Source organism: Nicotiana tomentosiformis, chromosome 7, assembly GCF_000390325.3.
Source record: "Nicotiana tomentosiformis chromosome 7, ASM39032v3, whole genome shotgun sequence".
NCBI classification, from domain to species: Eukaryota; Viridiplantae; Streptophyta; class Magnoliopsida; order Solanales; family Solanaceae; genus Nicotiana; species Nicotiana tomentosiformis.
This window is the reverse complement of record NC_090818.1, coordinates 20,127,537-20,146,202: the sequence shown is the minus strand read 5'-3', so window position 1 is coordinate 20,146,202 and position 18,666 is coordinate 20,127,537.

Sequence of the window (18,666 nt, the reverse complement as noted above, 5' to 3'; positions counted from 1 at the left end):
TAATTAAAAAACATTCCCACGCGAACAAATACGGGGCTCACCAAGAACTATCAACCTGTGCGCTCTAATTAACAAAATCCTCGCATGCGTCAACTGCTGTCTTTAAAAATAAAATAGCGGGGAGTGAGTCGCTAGCTAAGTGAGTAATAACACTTAACCACAACTGTTTTAAATTAGGGACAAGTTAGAAAATATTGTAGTATATCAAATAGAAAGTATCATAAGAATGCCCTTTTAAAACAATAAATATAATCAGTCTATTCATGTATTTCTTGTAATAGAAATTAATTTAACAAATCGGTAGTAAACTCGGTGAACATTGTGTCATAGCAAATCTTTGTATTTGGGAGGTTTCAAAGAAAAGGATCATATAATTTGAATCACTGTGTGGGCCACTTCGTAAAAGGAGTCAAATATAACTGCAGGTCCCTACTCGAGGAAAAACTGTAATAGTATGCTAGTTCTACCTTTCCACTAGTGAGGGCTATAACTGTACTCGGTAAACAGTAAATACAAGGTGTACCAGGTCTAACAAACCCGTCGTTAGCTACGGGATCCTTCAAAGTCTCCTCTCATTAGTACTCTTTCATGTAAATAGTAAATACTCGTACAAAAGTATTTTCAAAATAATGAAGGGCATATCATTTCTTATCAAATCTTGTAATTTTATTTCAGTAACGGTAATCATGTCTCGAGTAACTATGAAACATGTCTAGTAATATTAAGAATATTTTAAATAACGGTAAACATCTCCGGTAAACTGTTCGGTACCATATCAAGTAAAGGACTTGTCTCACATGAAATTTCAAACATTAGGTAACACATTTTATTTTCAAAATAACGTATAAACCATGCAGGTTATGAAAATACAAATTGTGGTAAGATTACTACTCACTATAATCATGCCAAAGTATTAAACTGGTCACTTGCGAGCACTTGGTTAACTTCTTCAACCACCTATATCATTACAAATCAATCTATATATCAACTTCGTGAACTACCAACGTAACTGGTCTAAACCTACCGCATTTGATAAATTTTCTTGTCTCATTCCTCTAGAATATGAAGGTTGATTCTCTGTTAATCACTTCAGTAGTACTAAAATGGTTAGAAAACTAGTTTTTCTTTCTATGTTTGTCATTGAACTTAGATTTCTAATACAATTTGGAATGGCAAAAGAAGAATTTGAGTTGCTTGAAAAATTAGCAATTTACTCTATTTCACGTAGTGCTTTGCAAGCACTCACAATACCTCAAAAGTAACTACCAGAATATTATCCAATTACTTAGAATAAAAAATATTGATCTTCTTTATGGGTATTTCTTGTATATAATTTAACTGAAACTCACCAAGTTATCAACATCACTATTTAACTCAAACCATAATAAAATTAAAGATACCCATATCACTAGAGTAAAAGATATATCTTGAATTTAGAATTAACAATGGTTGGAGAAGATTATATTGACTAAAATACCTTGAAATCTAGACAATTTGTGGCTGGAAATTAACCCTTTCCTTCTTTTTTTTTTTGTTGACTTTATCAAGTCTTTCTCATGGGTTTTAGCCCATTATCTTTTTAGACTTTTTTTTCACTTTTTTTTTTCTCTTTTCCTATCTTTTTATTATATTATTATTATTATTTGGCTAAAGACTTATATATCCTTATAATAAAATACAGAGTATTACTCTGGTTTAGTAGAGTCTTCCGGATCGGTACTGAGACGTCTGTACTTATCTTCGAGAGGCTACAGAAACTATTAGGAAATTCCACTTCTTTCATTCCTTATCGTGCGGCATTGATTCAGCTTGAAACGTATATCTCATATTCCTTTGTATCCACTCGTGTATGACATTGCGCACTCGGTATCACCTGTGCGCCGACGGTTCGTGATGTCGCGGATGGACTACCAGGGAGCCAGAGATGCTCAAACTTTGTCTCAACGTGTGGTCCCGACTGAAGGTGTGGATGTATTGAAAGATCACTCAGTGATTCACGTGGGGGTGCAGCAGATCCATGCATATGGTTAATGAGTACGTGCTGTAAAAGTTAATATTGTGGATCATCGGACGTTGTGACTAATGACTTCACTCCAAGTGGAGGAGTCCACTATCGATGGACAGATTGCTGGGTCATGTGTTATATCCGTTCTGGCCTGAGATGTATATATGTGGTATTGAAAGATTCCCAAAATTTATATATCTTCAAGATTTGAGATTTGCGTGGGATAATGTTGGGATTTGCAGTACGTCTGTGTCCTTAATAATCTTATACTTCAGTACCAAAGGAATTAGAGAAACAACTTCAAATTTACAGAAGGCATATTCAAGACGAGCGTCTCAGTTGCGGCAGTATGGGGGTGATTCAGAGGAAGTACGGTGGTTGATGAGCTTATGGGCAACATGGTTCGTGCCAAGATTTGTTTTTACGGAGATTTGCTTTTGGGGATCGTTGTATACAAATAGGCGGAAGTATTACCCCAAGGAAGAATCGAGGAATATGTGAAGAAATGGGTCAACTCGGCAGTGTTGGGTCATCATAGCTAAGGAAGAAATTGACCTTTGGAGAGATAATTCTCCACCGGTGTTTGTGGCAAGTCTATGAAGAGGCAAGACAAGTCAATGCAACACCACCTACTTAGGCTCAATTTTTAGAGATATTTTTGAGGGAGTTTGTTCCCTAGACTCTACGGAATGTGTGGCGCACAGAGTTTGAACGGCTGCATTAGGACACCATGACGGTGTCAGAATATGCCATCAGATTCAAAATGTTAGCCTCTCATACTCTTACTTTTGTTTCTACAGCCAGAGAGCGAGTCCATAGATTCATTAAAGGACTTAGTTATGATCTTAGATTTTGTATGACTCGGAGGCTACAAACTGATACTTCACTTTAGGAAGTGGTGGAAATTGCCAAGATGTTATAACGTGTTTGAGTTGAGGAAAAAGGGAACTAAGGAAACCAAGAGGTCTCGAGATTCTAGAGAATTCAGTGGATGCTACTCTGCAAATATAACTCATTATGGCGGAGAGTCGAGCAGTTGGTCAGCTCAGTCCGCACATCAAATTACTCGGGGTGCACCAAAAAGTTCTTTTACTACACCGTAGGCACGAGATTCCTATAATAGTTATTCTAGTTATCCGGCACACACTCAGTATAAGCAGCCAAACCCGCAAAAGGGTTGTTATGAGTGTGGTGATACTAGGAACATCATGAGATATTGTCCCAGACTTGGGAGAGACATATTTTATCAGAGCACTCAAGCTACAAGCTCCATTTCAGTTACTACTCTACCTACATGTTCAGTTAGGGGTGGAGGACATGCGGGTAATGGGCGTCCTAGAGGTGGAGGCTCGACCCGTTGATATAATAAATATGAATTGGCTGAGGCCGTTACACCAGATGGTGTCATTACAGGTATGATTTAATTCATAGTAGAGGAGCACTATTCTTATTTTGATTCGATTCCGATTATCGAGGTGAGACCTCCTTTCATAATCCTTATATGGTGAGCTTGTGAATTTTCACTCTACTCCCGTGTTTATCCCTGTTGGGAGATTTGATGGTGTTAGCATGTGTCTATCATTTTTGTTTTGTACACTATTGAGGGCTATGGGTCTAAAAGTGACTTTCTGTTACTCACTACATGTAACGACCCAACTGGTCGTTTTGAGCATTTTTATTTCGTTCGGTAGTTTACGGGTGTGAGTAGCTCTGTATGATGTATTTTGATTTGTGTTAATCATTGGTTTTGGTTTTCAAGTTATTCGGGATTGATTTGGAAGAATGATTCTCAACTAGGGAGCTATAAATTTGAAAGAGTTGACCAAGTTTGACTTTTTAGAATTTGACTCGGATTGGAATTTTTATGGTTCTGTTAGCTCTGTTGGGTGATTTTGGACTTAGAAGCGCGTCCGGATTGTGATTTAGAGGTCCGTGGTTGAATTTGGCTCGAAATGGCGAAAGTTGAAATTTTGGAAAGTTTGACCGGGATTGGAATTTTTCATATCTGGGTCGGATTCTGATTCCGTAAAATGGAGCAGGTCTATAATGTCGAATGTGACTTGTGTGAAAATTTTGAGGTCAATCGGGCATGATTTGATAGGTTTCGGCATCGGTTGTGGAAGTTTGAAGTTTCAAAGTTCATTGATTTCGAGTTGAGGTGTGATTCGTCATTTTGCTATTGTTATGTGTGATTTGAGGCCTCGAGTAGGTCCGTGTTATGTTATTGGACTTGTTGATATATTCGGACGGGGTCCTGTGTGGCTCGGATGAGTTTCGGACGAGGTTCAGATCACTTTCGTTGCATAGTGCATTGCTAAAGGTTGCTGGTTCTGGTGTGATCGCACCTACGGCTGGTTTTGCGCAGGTGCGATGGTCGCAGAAACGACAAAGGAGTCATAGGAGCAAAGGTGTTACTGAGATTAGGAGTCCGCAGAAGCTGAGGATTTATTCGCATTTGCGAAGGCGCAGATGCGGTGCGATAGGCGCAGGAGCACAAATTGGACTCGCACCTGCGTGTGCGCAGCAACAAAGTTTTTATCGCAGGTACAAAGGCAGACCTCCAGTACTTCTCCACAGAAGCATGTTTTGGTCGCAAATGCGATGCCGCAGAAGCGGCTAATATGCCACAGGTGCGAAAGTGCTGGGCAGAATGTTAATTACAAGGGTTCGTGATTTTGGCTTCATTTTAACACTTCCAAGCTCAGATTGAGGCAATTCTTGGAGCAATTTTCATCTTGTGAACTGGGATAAGTGTTCTTTACTCGGTTTTGGTCATATTTCGTTAATCTATCTTCGTTTTTTGTAATTGGATTGTGAATTTTAAGAGGAAATTAGGGGTTTTGGCCTAAAGTTTCATAATGTAATGTTTTGAGTTTTGAACATCGAATCAGAGTCGGATTTGATTGAAACTAGTATGGTTGGACTCGTAATTGAATGGGTTGTTGGATTTTGTAAATTTTGTCGGATTCCGAGGTGCGGTCTCGGGTTGGGATTTTGGCCGGTTTTAGGCTTTTGATTCAAGATTTGATCTTTTTCGATCAGGATTGGTTCCTTTAGCATTGTTTGATGTACTGGAATTGTTTTTGTTTGGTTTCGAGCCTTTCAGAGGTCGTAACGCATGAGATGGAAACTTTGGAGCATCGCTTGGGTTGCTCGGCATTGGTATTGCCTTGTTCGAGGTAAGTATCTCTTCTAATCTTAGAGATGAGGTATGAACCCTGAATAAATGTGTTATGTGTTTGATTTTGAAGTGACACACATTCTAGGTGACGGGCGTGTGGGCGTGCACCGTGTGAACTATAATTTCCGTTATTTTTGTGGTACTGTGTAGTTACCTGAATTTGTCTGAAATCATGAAATCTCTTCGTACTAGAGTTATCGAGCTGTGATTATGTTAGAAACCATGTCTAGGCTACATGGTGATCCTGCTGGGACCAATTGTGGTCATTTCTGCTGTTGAGTAATCTGCTTTCATTGCATTACATACTCAGTCATACACATTCACATGCATATTCTATCTCAGTCTCTGTTGCTATTTATTTATGCATCATATCATTATTTTCGGGCTGGTATCATGACATTATGAGCCCGAGAGGCTGAAGAGATTGATGACTGAGTGAGGTCGAGGGCCTGATTGTTAGGATGATTATGGGATCGGGCTGCATGCCGCAGTGGGTCAGATTGGTTTACTATAACACGTGAGTTTTTCGTGCAACATGTGAGTTGTCCGTACGATTCCACATATTAATATTATGGCTCGTGAGTTGTCCAAGCAACACGTGAGTTGTTTGTGAGGATTATGGCACTTGGGCTGTAGGAGCCCCTACGGAGTCTGCACACCCCCAGTGAGCGCAGGTACCTACTGAGTGCGAGTATCGAGTGCCGAGTGTCGAGTGTTGAGTAACTGGGATGACATAGTGGATTTATACTCTAAGAGTATGCATATGATCTTTATCACTGATTTGCATTGCATTTGGCATGCACACTTGACATAGAGGCATAGAGATGCATTTTTCATCATGATGTATAGTATCACGTCATTTATGGCTTCTCATACATTTTTACATATGGGCATAGAGATGCATCTTACACTCGCTATCTAAAAGGAAAATGGAACATCTTGTTTATTGTTGAAAGGATTTTAGGGGAAAATCACAGTTTTCAAACTTACTCGTATTTTGGCTTTTTCGGTAAAAGATTTGGGTTTTCACTCAGATACGTTAAAAGAAATGCCTATTTTTTTTCCCTGGAAATGTGAACGAACTGAGCCTTTTATTTCTGAGATACTCGTTTTGTACTTGTACTATGCTGTTATGAACTGTTGCAGAACATTGATATTGGACCTGTCCTTGTATTAGCTCGTCACTACTTTCAACCTAAGGTTAGGTTTGTTACTTACTGAGTACATGGGGTCGGTTGTACCCATACTATACTTCTGCACCTTGCGTGCAGATGTTGGTCGTTGATGTTGTTGTGTTCGATGGGAGCTGGATTGAAGATGTACTTACGTCCCAGTTGTAGTTGTCCCTTGTTAGCGGTAACTTTAGATCTATAAAACTCTGTTTATATACTTTTCAAATAGACGATGTATTTATTTCATTTCAACTTTGTAAATTCTATTCTTAGAATCTCGTGATTTGTACTACCAGTCCTTGAGAAATGTATAAAATTCAGTAAATTACTACCGTTTATTTGTCTTGTTAATATCATTAAAATTGGATAGTTACTAGTTGGCTTACCTAGCGGGTTGGGTTAGGTGCCATCACGACTAGTGGATTTGGGGTCATGACACTACAGTGAGTTTTGATGTAATTTTCGGATAATTAATTACAAATTATGAGCTATATGCCCTACCAGTATGGGGGTTCATTATGTGTTGTGATTTTGTTTAACGGAAATTATTTTAAAGAAGAAAATGGAAAATTTTAATTGGCACGATGTGCATATTACTTGTGATTCAGAACTGAGGATGAGATCCTCGCATTTTTATATGATTGGTTATGTATAAAACGGGCTACGAGCCGCAGTGGAAGTTATATAAGGACGAGATCCTTGAAATACAAATTTATGTGTTTAAATTCTCCCTTGTGAAATTTAAATTTTTACTATAGTACTAATAGGGAGTCATTCCTATTAGGCTTATTTTAAAAATTGTGTATGAATTTATTTGTACATAATTTGCCAAATTCGTGTTGTAATTATTGAGTTTTAGCCTACGAGAATGAGTGCCCAGGTGGCGTTAAATGCGATTCGTTAATTCGGATAAATAATTATGAGGCCTTGATGCCTCGCGTCTCGTTGTCAGTGTTGTGAAGGTTTGAAATGAGATTTTTGTTAACACGAAGTTAAACGACGATGTTGTAATTGATTATGAACCACTATTATGACTAGAGATGTGGTTATGGGTGTATGCATATTGCGATATGTTATGTGGTTGTTCCGTGCGAGTGTAGGCACAAGTTGTTACTGTCGGATGAGACTAATACCGTGTGTTGATATGAAAATCGTTCCTTTTTGAAAATGATTGGTGTGTAAGAAAATTGGTGTTAAGGTTTATAAGTGTGAATAGGAAACTTAAACTTAATTGAGATGGTGTTGTCGAACCTATGTCCGTTACGGTGACGTGGTATCACTTGCGAGTTTATGTGTAAGGGTAAAATCAGCAATTTGATAACCTCAGAATAATTCTTAGCATGTTCGAGGATGTAATGACCCAACTTGTCATTTTGAGAATTAGCATCTCGTTCAATCGCTTAAGATCTCGAGCAACCTCGTAATACGTATTATGACTTGTGTGTGAGGTTGAGTTTGGTTTTCGGACGATTCGGGATCAAATAGGGAGAACAATTCTTATTTAAGAAACTTAAAAGAAAAGAGTTGACCGGAGAGTCGACTTTTGAGCAAACAAACCCGGAATGGAATATTTATGAATCCAATAGCTCCGTATGATGGTTTTGGACTTAGGAGTGTGTTCGAATATTTATTTAGAAGTGCGTAGTTGATTTTGGCTTGAAATGGTGAAAGTTGGAAATGGAAGGTTTGGAAGTTTGACGAGGAGTTGACTTTATTGATATCGGGGTCGGAATCCAGTTATGGAAATTTTGATAGGTTCGTTATGTCATTTATGACTTATGTGCCAAATTCGAGATCAATCGGACTTGATTTGATAAGTTTCGGCATCGAATGTAGAATTTGGAAATTTTTAGAATGTTTCGACGTCGTTTCTTTAAGCATAAGTGGTATAGCAGTATGAAAATGAGCTCCAAATTAAGTTTTGATTGGATTATTATATGCGTATTGAAATTACGGAGTCTTAGCAAAAAGAATCGTCGAATTCGGACATCGTATGAGAGAGTTATGTCCATTTCCGTGCAAAATATAAATGATTTCCCATCACTAGCTCCCAGGGTAGTGTGGGGCGCTAGTCCTGGCGCTGGGTTTTTTGAGGTTCTGGAAATTGAACCACAGGTAGCGCCCCATGCCACCTGTGGCATTCAAAATATTATATACTCATTTCGGGGTTCATTTTTCCCCATTCCTCTTGGCCGAAATTTGGGGGTTTCCTCCACTCTCTCAAGACCTCCAACTCCCCCCATTTCCAAGGTGAGTAATCCCTACTAATTTGGTGTTTCATTCTATCATTTCCACACTAAAAGTAACTCAATCTACCATGAAATCCTTAGATCTTCAAGAAATTTCTTCAAGAACTCAAAAGAGGGTTTGGGCAAAGTTTCTTCCAAAAGGTAATCCTACACCCTTAGATATATTTTCATGGATTTATTATGAGTATTAACACTTAGAAATAATTATTAACACTTATTGGATGGTTCTTGGAATCCATAAATACTTAAACTAGATTATTAGGTGTTGTAGAGATTTTGTAATGAATTAATTAGTAACAATTGGGTGGATCTGAGTTCATTGATGATTTTAATGGTGCTAAAGAAGGTTGTTTGTAGACAAAGGATGGTTTAGTATCTCTTGTTGGTGGGAAGGAGGAATTTTTGGATGAAGAAATACTATTACTAGAGGTAGTAAAATACTATGTACTCTAGCTGTTTGATAAAATGCCTAAATGACCAAAAATCTGGATATTTGTTTACTAATATTGGTCCAATTGAATTATGTTGATGTAGATTGGAATTGTAAGAGTAGTAGGAGGTTTTAATATCACTAAAGAGTTGAATTAAGGAAGTTCGATTTGTAGCGATCTTATTTTCGAGGGATTTTCAAGGGAATCATCGGGATTTGAGCCATCCGGAGGTGGCTTCACTCGCGAAGATCATTTAAAGTATTGGTTTAGTTTCGTCGAGGTAAGTGTCTTGTCTAATTTTATGTGGGGGAAACCACCCTTAGGATTTGAGCTGATTGTGTCATTCGTGTAATGTGAAGGTCGTGTATGCGAGGTGACGAGTGAGTACATGACCTATATGTGGTATTTGACCTGTTTGGACTATAGGATCCCTGCATGTAACTAATTGTAACTATTATTCCATGACTACATCTTTTGTGTTAGAATTGTTTGTCCGTGCTTTACTTGAAATTGTTAGCACATGTTCCATCTTTGTTGTCAAGATCACCTAATATACCAATGTTGATTATAACCACTCGTTGAATTCATGCTTTACTTGCCACATGCCTTGATTATCCATTGATACTCATAAATTGTGCATTGGCTTATAATTGTCATTTCCTTGCTATTTGATTTCGTGAGCTATCGTGTAGCCTTTTTCAATAATTGTGACTTCTTTTTATAGCCTCATTATTCTTTTTGACTTTGTGCTATATCGTAGTTGGTTGTAAATTGGTTGCTTAATTTGTGTTGCTGTTGGATTGGGTTGCACGCCGCAACGGATTTTATTTTAAGTTTATGTTGTTGGATCGGGTTGCACGCCGAAACAGATGTACGAATATGAAATTATTGCGAAAATTAAGGTTAATTCCCATTTGTGATTCTCATGATGCATTTCATGCTAGGACGGTTACTGTGGTTTCTTAAATCACCTCATTGTATTTTGATTATAATTAATTAACCATCAATATATTAAAAATGGAATAATATGGACTTCTTGTGTGGGTCATGCATTCTATGTGATATGTTAAGTTGCTGAAAATTTAGCAGATATAAATGAAAGGACTTTCAAGTTTTTCCACTTGTGTGTCTTTCAAAAATAAAACTCATATCTTATTCGAAGATCTACTAATTTAAAATGGTGATTATATTTTTACTCTAATTGATACCTCAACTTCCTCATTATCTTATTGTCGTGTAATTTATGTGAAATATTGTTATTACGTTTTACTTTAATAAATCCCATATTTATTTCGTTAAAATTTGATTGAATTTCTTAATTTGTATAAATATAATATTATATTGGATCTCATATAGTTTTAAACTAAACTAAATTGATATTCTATTTTCACAACCTCTCCACTAATTTACCTTATTTAAATCTTAAATTGGCTTAATAACTCATTTGACGCTTTACTATATTCAAGTTGGAATTGTATTACTATGTTTAAATCCTAAGGGTGATGACGTGCCATTTTTATATTATATTTGTACTCTGACTATGTTGTTTCTCAATTGCTTGATTGTTTGCTCGATGCCATTTGTGTTCTCATTATTTTCATTGTTGATTTGGATTCGAAATTCTTCTATTATTGGCCTTACATTCATACTCTATCCTTGTTAGCTTCATGTAACATATTGTACAGCTTTATATGTCTGGTAGGTGTCTTGACCTGGCCTCGTCACTACTCTACCGAGGTTAGGCTTGATACTTACTGGGTACCGCTGTGGTGAACTCATACTACGCTTCTGCACATCGTTTTGTACAGATCCAGGTACCACAGAGTTATTGATATTCTTGTTAGTTGATCGAGCATTATTGTGGAGACTCCAGGTATACCTGTTGTTGCGTTCAAAGGCCTCAGAGTCACCTTCTGATATTTTCATTGCACTGTCAATTCTATTCTGGAACATTGTATTCAGAGATTTTTTAGTAAATTCTGTAGAGCTTAAGACTTGTACTACCAATTTTGGGACTGTAGGAAATTTCTATTTCAGATTATTCTAGTTAATTGGTTTCTTTATTACCATTCAAATTGAACTTTTAAAAATGACTAAATTTATTCTAACGTTGGCTTGCCTAGCAAGTGAAATGATAGATGCCATCACGGTCCCGAAGGTGAGAATTTCGGGTCGTGACACCGAGTTCATTGTGTAATTTAATAATGTGTTCCTCCTCTTCATGGCTATAATTCCCTTTCTTCAAACAAGGTCTCAAGTAATTCATTCATCTTAGTCTGCATGACTTTCCACATCTCATTAATCCTGAAAAATATCCAAAAATAAATAATAAGAAATTTTTCTTCCTAAAAGATACTTAAGTCATGGGCGTATCTAGGGGGAGGGGGTTCCATGGGGCACGTCAACCCATGCTCCCCTCCCTAAATCATGTATAGTAATGTTATTGTTGGCCTAAGTAAGTTTGTTTTGATGATTGACAAAGGAACTCAAGCATGAACTAGGTTCATACACAGTGTACGCAAACACAGGCAGATTCGAGCATAAGACATGCACGTGAAGGAGATAAGCTTAAGTAGTTATATCTAATATCTTTTGAATGAAAAGGTTGCATAAGTGATAAGGAGAAGGACTCTTTACTCGAAGAGAACTCTATCCTAGATAAGGGAGGAGTTAGAAGTTGAAGATAACTAGAACTCTTCAACCAAGGAACAGTAAAACATTAAACTTCTAGTTATTTCCTATTCTACTAACTCTATATATTGCAGGATATTCTCATTTTACAGGGATGCACAAACACTGAAGTTAAACGTGAGTTGAGAGCAAAATAGCAAGGCATTTTACAAGCAATTCCCATGTGATTCAAGTGTGCGAACCTGAAGCTACATGAACCAGATAGAAGAACTAGTTCCAAGTATCTGTCTTTTATTCTAGTTTCATTGTAGTATGGCTTTAGAGTAGTACCTTTCAGATTTATCTAGAAGTAATTGTATTAGGTACTTTGAGTGATGTATTCAAGTTAGAGTTAACTTGAAGTTGTCGCAACAGCTAGATGTTGGTTGCCACAAAAGGTTAAAGCTAATCCTTAGGTTTAAAAGAGTTTTGTAAATGTTATTTTTGGCTCAATGATCATTTAGTGAAGTGCTGGGGAAAATATTATTCGGTAGTAGGTCGTGGTTTTTTCACCTTTTGAGCCAGGTGTTTTTCACGTAAAAATACTTGTGTTCTTTACTTTCCACATTTATCATTCCGCAAGAGTAGTATAAGGAACACATAGAAAAACCAGGTCCTTCTATAATCTGTGTAGGCGAAAAATTGGACATCACACAAATCACCCCCTCTTGTGTAGTATTGAAGTACAAAACATCAATTGGTATCAGAGCAGGTTATCCTTGAAGAGGCTAACACCTTAGGAATAGATCAACATGAGTGCACTTCCTGGAAACTGTAAAGATCAATCCACCACTAGGCCACCACTAGACAATAATCACTACTATTGCTTATGGAAGGAGTGGAGAAGAGATCACTTGCAGATGACTAATGGATGCTTCAAATGTGATAAATAGAACCACATGATCAAGAACTGTCCTATGTGGGAAGTCGAGTGGATTAAGGAGAGATCTAAAAGAAGAAACAGAAAGAAGGAATATGTTCATGATAAAAAATAAATACAACAAGGGCCATCCAAAGCAATGGTTGTTGCGTAGGAAGAATGTTCAGATGAGGGCATTGATGATGATGATGATACTGAATGCGCTCTTATAGCAATTCAAGAATCTGAAGATGAACCTGATGAAAAATCTGAGATAAGTCTTCTGGACCTAAAGGATAAAATTAAATTCCTTTCTAAAGATAGAGTATGAGAACTCTTGCTAACTTTAATTGATGAATCTAAGAATATAAGTTCTAAAAAAGAATAGTTGTCAAAAGAGTGTAACTTTTTAAAAGAAAAGTGTAAAACCCTGGAAATTAGGGCTTGTGAAAATGGAAAAATAAATATTGTTTTGAAGAACCAGGTTCATGCACTTGTCATAGCTGTCTTAGAACTTAGATCTGATAATCGAAAATTAAAGTTAGGTACAGGTAAAGAAATAGCTAATGTCACATAACTCACACTAGAAAAATATTTAGGAAAGGTAAAAGATGAGCTATATAAGAGGTATGAACAGGTAAGAGTCCTAATGGAGGATCTGAACAAGGTCAAGCATGAGCTAGACAAAACTTATAAATGGAACAGGTCCTTTGATGCACTTTCATGGCTATAAGAACGTCATAATAGCAACGAAAGAGGACTTGGTTTTGGGAACTCTGCACTTAAGTGGGATCCCAAAATCAAGTACCTTACACTCCTTAAGAACAATATTTGCACACACTGTGGTAACACTAGTCACTACAAAAGTGAATTCACTGCAAAAGATTTTGTTCAAGGGAAAAATAGGCTGCCAAGTTGGGCTAAAAAGAATTTGATTCATCCTTTTGCCTATAAAAAGGGACCCAAACTAGTTTGGATTCCTAAGACTAACCCATGATTTCCTTTTGCAGGTCCAAGTGAAGGGGAGCAACCAAATATAGTACATAGATAGTGGTTGCTCAAAGCATATGACAGGAAGCAAGAACCGATTTATTTCACTTGAGGACCTTAAAGAAGGTAAGGTCTCCTTTGGAAATGGGAAAAAAGGTGAGATCATTGGGGTTGGAAAGGTAGGTAAGATTGATTCTCACTCTATTGAGAATTTCTACTTGATAGATGGACTGAAGTATAGTCTAATAAGTGTATCACAATTGTGTGATAGAGGTAACATGGTAGCATTCACCTCTACAAAATTCTTTGTGATTAAACTTACCACTGACAAGATTGTTTTACAGGGAAAAAGAGTGAACAACATATATGTTGTGGATATGTTCAAACTTTCAGATAATGAACTCACTTACTTAAGTGTATTGGATAATGATCCCCTCCTTTGGCACAAGAGACTTAGACATGCCAGTCTAAGTCAACTCAACAAACTAGTCTCCAAGGACTTGGTGATAGGGATGCCTAACATTAAGTTCAAGGAATATAAAGTTTGAGAGACTTGTGCAAGGGGGAAGCAGATAAGAACGTCTTTCAAAAGCAAGAAAATGGTAAGCACCACCAGGAAGATGGAACTAATCCATATGGATCTTTGTGGACCAATGAGAATATTGAGCAAAGGTGGTAAGAGATATGTTATGGTGCTTGTTGATGATTACTCTAGGTTTACTTGGACATTTTTTTTAACATCTAAAGATGAAGTATTTTACATGTTCACTTCTTTTTTTAGAAAAACTCAGAAACAACTAGGTATTCAACTTGCATCAATTAGGTCTGATCATGGTACTGAATTTGAGAACGCTAAATTTGCTACATTTTGTGATGAGCATAGCATAAATCATATTTTTTTTGCTCCTAGGACTCCACAACAAAATAGAGTAGTTGAAAGAAAGAATAGGACATTGGAAGAAATGGCTAGGACTATGCTTCTTTCTAGTAAACTGCCCCATAGTTTCTGGGCAGAAGCTGTGAACACTGCATGCTACATCATAAATAGGTGCATGACTAGACCTCTTGTTAAGAAGACTCCTTATGAGTTACTTAAAGGGAGAAAGCCAAATATATCCCATCTTAGAGCATTTGGATACAAGTTCTTTGTGCACAATAATGGTAAAGACTCCCTAGATAAGTTTGATCCCAGAAGTGATAAGGGAGTATTCTTGGGAAAGACTCCCTAGGAAAGAACTATGTGTGTAGAAGAAAGTGTACATGTGGTTTTTGATGAAACTAACATTCTTTATGTGAGGCAGGAACATGATGATGAAGCAATTAGGCTTGTAAGAAACTCAAATGAAACAACAACCTAGACTGAAGGTGCACTAGAGGAAGGAACATGTGATAGAACAGGTCCTTCCACCTAGGGCAACCTGATAGGGGGAACTCAACTAAGAGGAACTGATTCTCAAACCTCGAGGTAACGTGTCCATAAACCTGTTCCTCGGTAAAAAACATTGAAGGAACATCTAGGGGAAACTAGGTGGTTGTGAAACCTTACAAGTATCAAAGTTCTCATCCCATTGAGAACATAATTACTTATCCAACCTCTGAAATCAAAACTAGATCTTCTTTGAAGAATCTTTGTGCTTTTGATACTTTTTTATATCTTATTGAACCTAAGAATGTTGTTGAGGCTTTGCAGGATGCAAACTGGGTGAATGCAATGCAAGATGAACTCAACCAATTTGAAAGAAGTCAAGTTTGGCATCTGGTGCCAAGACCCAAGGACGGATCAGTAATTGGCACAAAATGGATCTTCAGAAACAAATTTGACGAAGATGGACCCGTTACAAGGAACAAAGCAAGATTGATGGTTCAAGGATATAGTCAAGAGGAGGGTATAGATTATGATGAGACCTTTGCTCCAGTTGTAAGATTAGAAGCAATTAGAGTCCTTATAGCCTTTGCCGCCTACATGGAATTCACTCTCCATCAGATGGATGTCAAGAGAGCCTTCCTCAATGGCTATCTAAAGGAACAAGTGTTTGTCAAGCAACCCCCAAGCTTTGAGAGCAAGGAATATCCTGATCACGTATACAAACTTGACAAGGCACTCTATGGGCTTAAGCAAGCTCCAAGAGCATGGTATGAATGACTATCAAAATTCTTGCTTGAGCATGGCTACAAGAGAGGTAAAATTGATAATACTTTATTCTTGAAAGAAAAATGTAAAGATCTCTTGGTAGTTCAGATATATGTTAATGATATAATCTTTGGAGCAACTACTGCTAAGTTAAGTAAAGAATTTACTAAATTAATGGGGAGTGAATTTGAAATGAGTATGATAGGTGAGCTTAATTTCTTTTTAGGCTTACTAATTAAACAAAATTCAAATGAAACTATGATCCATCAGTATTTGTATGTGAAAGAGTTGCTTAAAAGGTTTTAAATGGAAGATTCCAAAGAAATTAACACTCCTATAGAAACAACCACAAAATTGGATGTAGATGAACCTGGTTCATATGTTGATCAGAAGTTTTATCACTGCTATCAGACCTGACATTGTTTTTAGTGTAGGACTTTATGCTAGATTTCAGGCAAATCCAAAAGAGTCTCACTTGACTGTTGTCAAGAGAATCTTGAGATATCTAAAAGGCACCACTGACCTTTGTCTATGGTATTCAAAAAGTAGTTATTTCAACTTAGTGGGATATGCTGATGCTGATTATATAGGTTTTCTTGTGGATAGAAAAAGCATCTCAAGTATGGCACATTTTCTTGGCTCATGTCTTGTGTCTTGGGCCACCAAAAAGCAAACTTAAGTGGCCTTATCTACTGCTGAAGCTGAGTATGTTGTTACTGCCTCATGTTGTGCTCAATTTTCAAACAACAATTAATGGATTTTGAAATTGATGTAGGTTGTATCCTTGTCTTTTGCGATAACATTAGTGTAATTAGTATGGCCAAGAACCCGTTCATCACAAAAGAACTAAACACATAGAACTTAGGCATCACTTTTTGAGGGACAACTATGAAAAGGGTTTAATCACTGTGGAATTTTGTGCTACTGACAAGCAAATAGCTGACATCTTCAGAAAAGCTCCAAGTAGAGATCACTTTGAAAGGAACAAATTAGAATTAGGGATGATTAACATCACCTAAAAGAAATCAATTCTAACTCAAAAAAAATTAGTTAGATAATTTGTGAATTTTGTACATAATTAGATTAGATTTTGCCAAAACTGAGATTGTGGAGTTCATGGAAAATTGTGAGATAAAAAATGGTGACTGTAAGCTTTGATGACAAGAAATTGGGAGAAAATTTGGGAGTACCTGCTGAAGGGTACAATGATTACAAAAAGTTAAAATGGCCAAGCATAAAAAACCTTCCCACCTCACTTGCCATTACAAGAAAGTTTGCTGATAATGAAGAAGAACTTCAGCCCAAGGCTGTATACAAAAGTGAGATGAAGCCACCCCACAAAGTGTTGTTTGAATTTGTTAACAAGGTTGTGCTGCTCAGGCTGGAAAGAAGGAACATTTCCACATTCATGGACCTGGTCCTTATGGAATACCTGGATAGTGGGAGGGAGATCAATTGGCTTGGGTTTATCATCCATCTTCTTGATAGGGTTCTAACTGGCACCAAAACTCATGTCATACCCTATGATTTCATTCTCATGGTTGTACTTGCTCACTTCAAGATACCCCTCAAGAAATGGGATGTTAGTACAAGAAAGGATCATTTGGGAGAAAATACCTTGACTGCTTGTGACTATGAAGTCCATGCTACTGCCAAAGAACCTGGTCCATCCAAGAAGGTGCCTATGAACAGCAAAGTAAAAGCCTTGGTGCAAGAGAGTGGAGCTAAGGATGCTGTGATTTAGAGGATGAAGAAGAGGCTGACTGAAGTAGAAACCGAGAGGGGTGCTCTCAGGGCTGAGCTTGCAAAGGAAAAGGAGAAGAATGAAGTTATTCTTCATGATATGTTAAAGCTACTTCAGGACAAAAACCAAGAACATAGTCCTTCCCAGCCTTGAAACCTTCCTCCTAGCCAAGTTAGACAAACCAGTGACCCGGATGGGATTGTTTTGGTTCCTTTTGCTCATAATCTAGTATTTTTATTTTTCTATAAGCTTTGTGAATGACTAATATCAATGTTAATCAACTATTTTTGTGCTCTAATTGTGTGTTGATGCTTTTTAGATAGCTAATATCATTAGATTGATATATGATGCTCGACTCCATGATTGCATTTGAAGTAGCCCCATTGGCCATGAGTAATATCTATTAAAATCTGGTTATCTAACATAATTATGTAACTTTTTGATGATGCCAAAAGGGAGAAGAAAGGTTGTGCTTTTTACTTTGGACTGTGATGTTTATAACCTAATGAACCTGGTCTTTGATGATTGTGACTTTAAAAATGAAAAGTGTTCTAACATTGTGTTGATGTTGAGCTGAGTTGAAACAAGTCTTATGCTTATGAAAAACACAGAGTTTGTCATTATCAATAAGGGAGAAATTTGTTGTCCTAAGTAAGTTTGTTTTTATGATTGACAAAGGAACTCAAGTATGAACCAGGTTCATACACACTGTACATAGACACGAGAAGATTCGAGTACAAGGCATGCACGTGAAGGAGATAAGCATAAGTAGTTATATCTGATATCTCCTAAACGAAAAGGTTGCATAAGTGATAAGGAGAAGGACTCCTTACTCGAAGAGAACTCTATCCTAAATAAGGAGGAGTTAAAAATTGAAGATAACTAGAACTCTTCCACCAAGGAAGAGTAAAGCATTAGAATTCTAGTTATTTCCTATTATACTAACTCTATATATTGCAGGATGTTTTTATTTTACAGGGATGCACAAACGCTGAAGTTAAACATGAGTTGAGAGCAAAATAGCAAGGCATTTTGCCAGCAATTCCTGTGTGATTCAAGTGTGTGAACCTGAAGCTACATGAACCAGATAGAAGAACCAGTTCCAAGTGTTTGTCATTTATTTTAGTTTCATTGTAGTAGGAGTTTTGAGTTGTACCTTTCAACTTTATCTATAAGCAATTATACTAGGTACTTTGAGTGAAGTATTCGAGTTAGAGTTAACTTGAAGTATCAC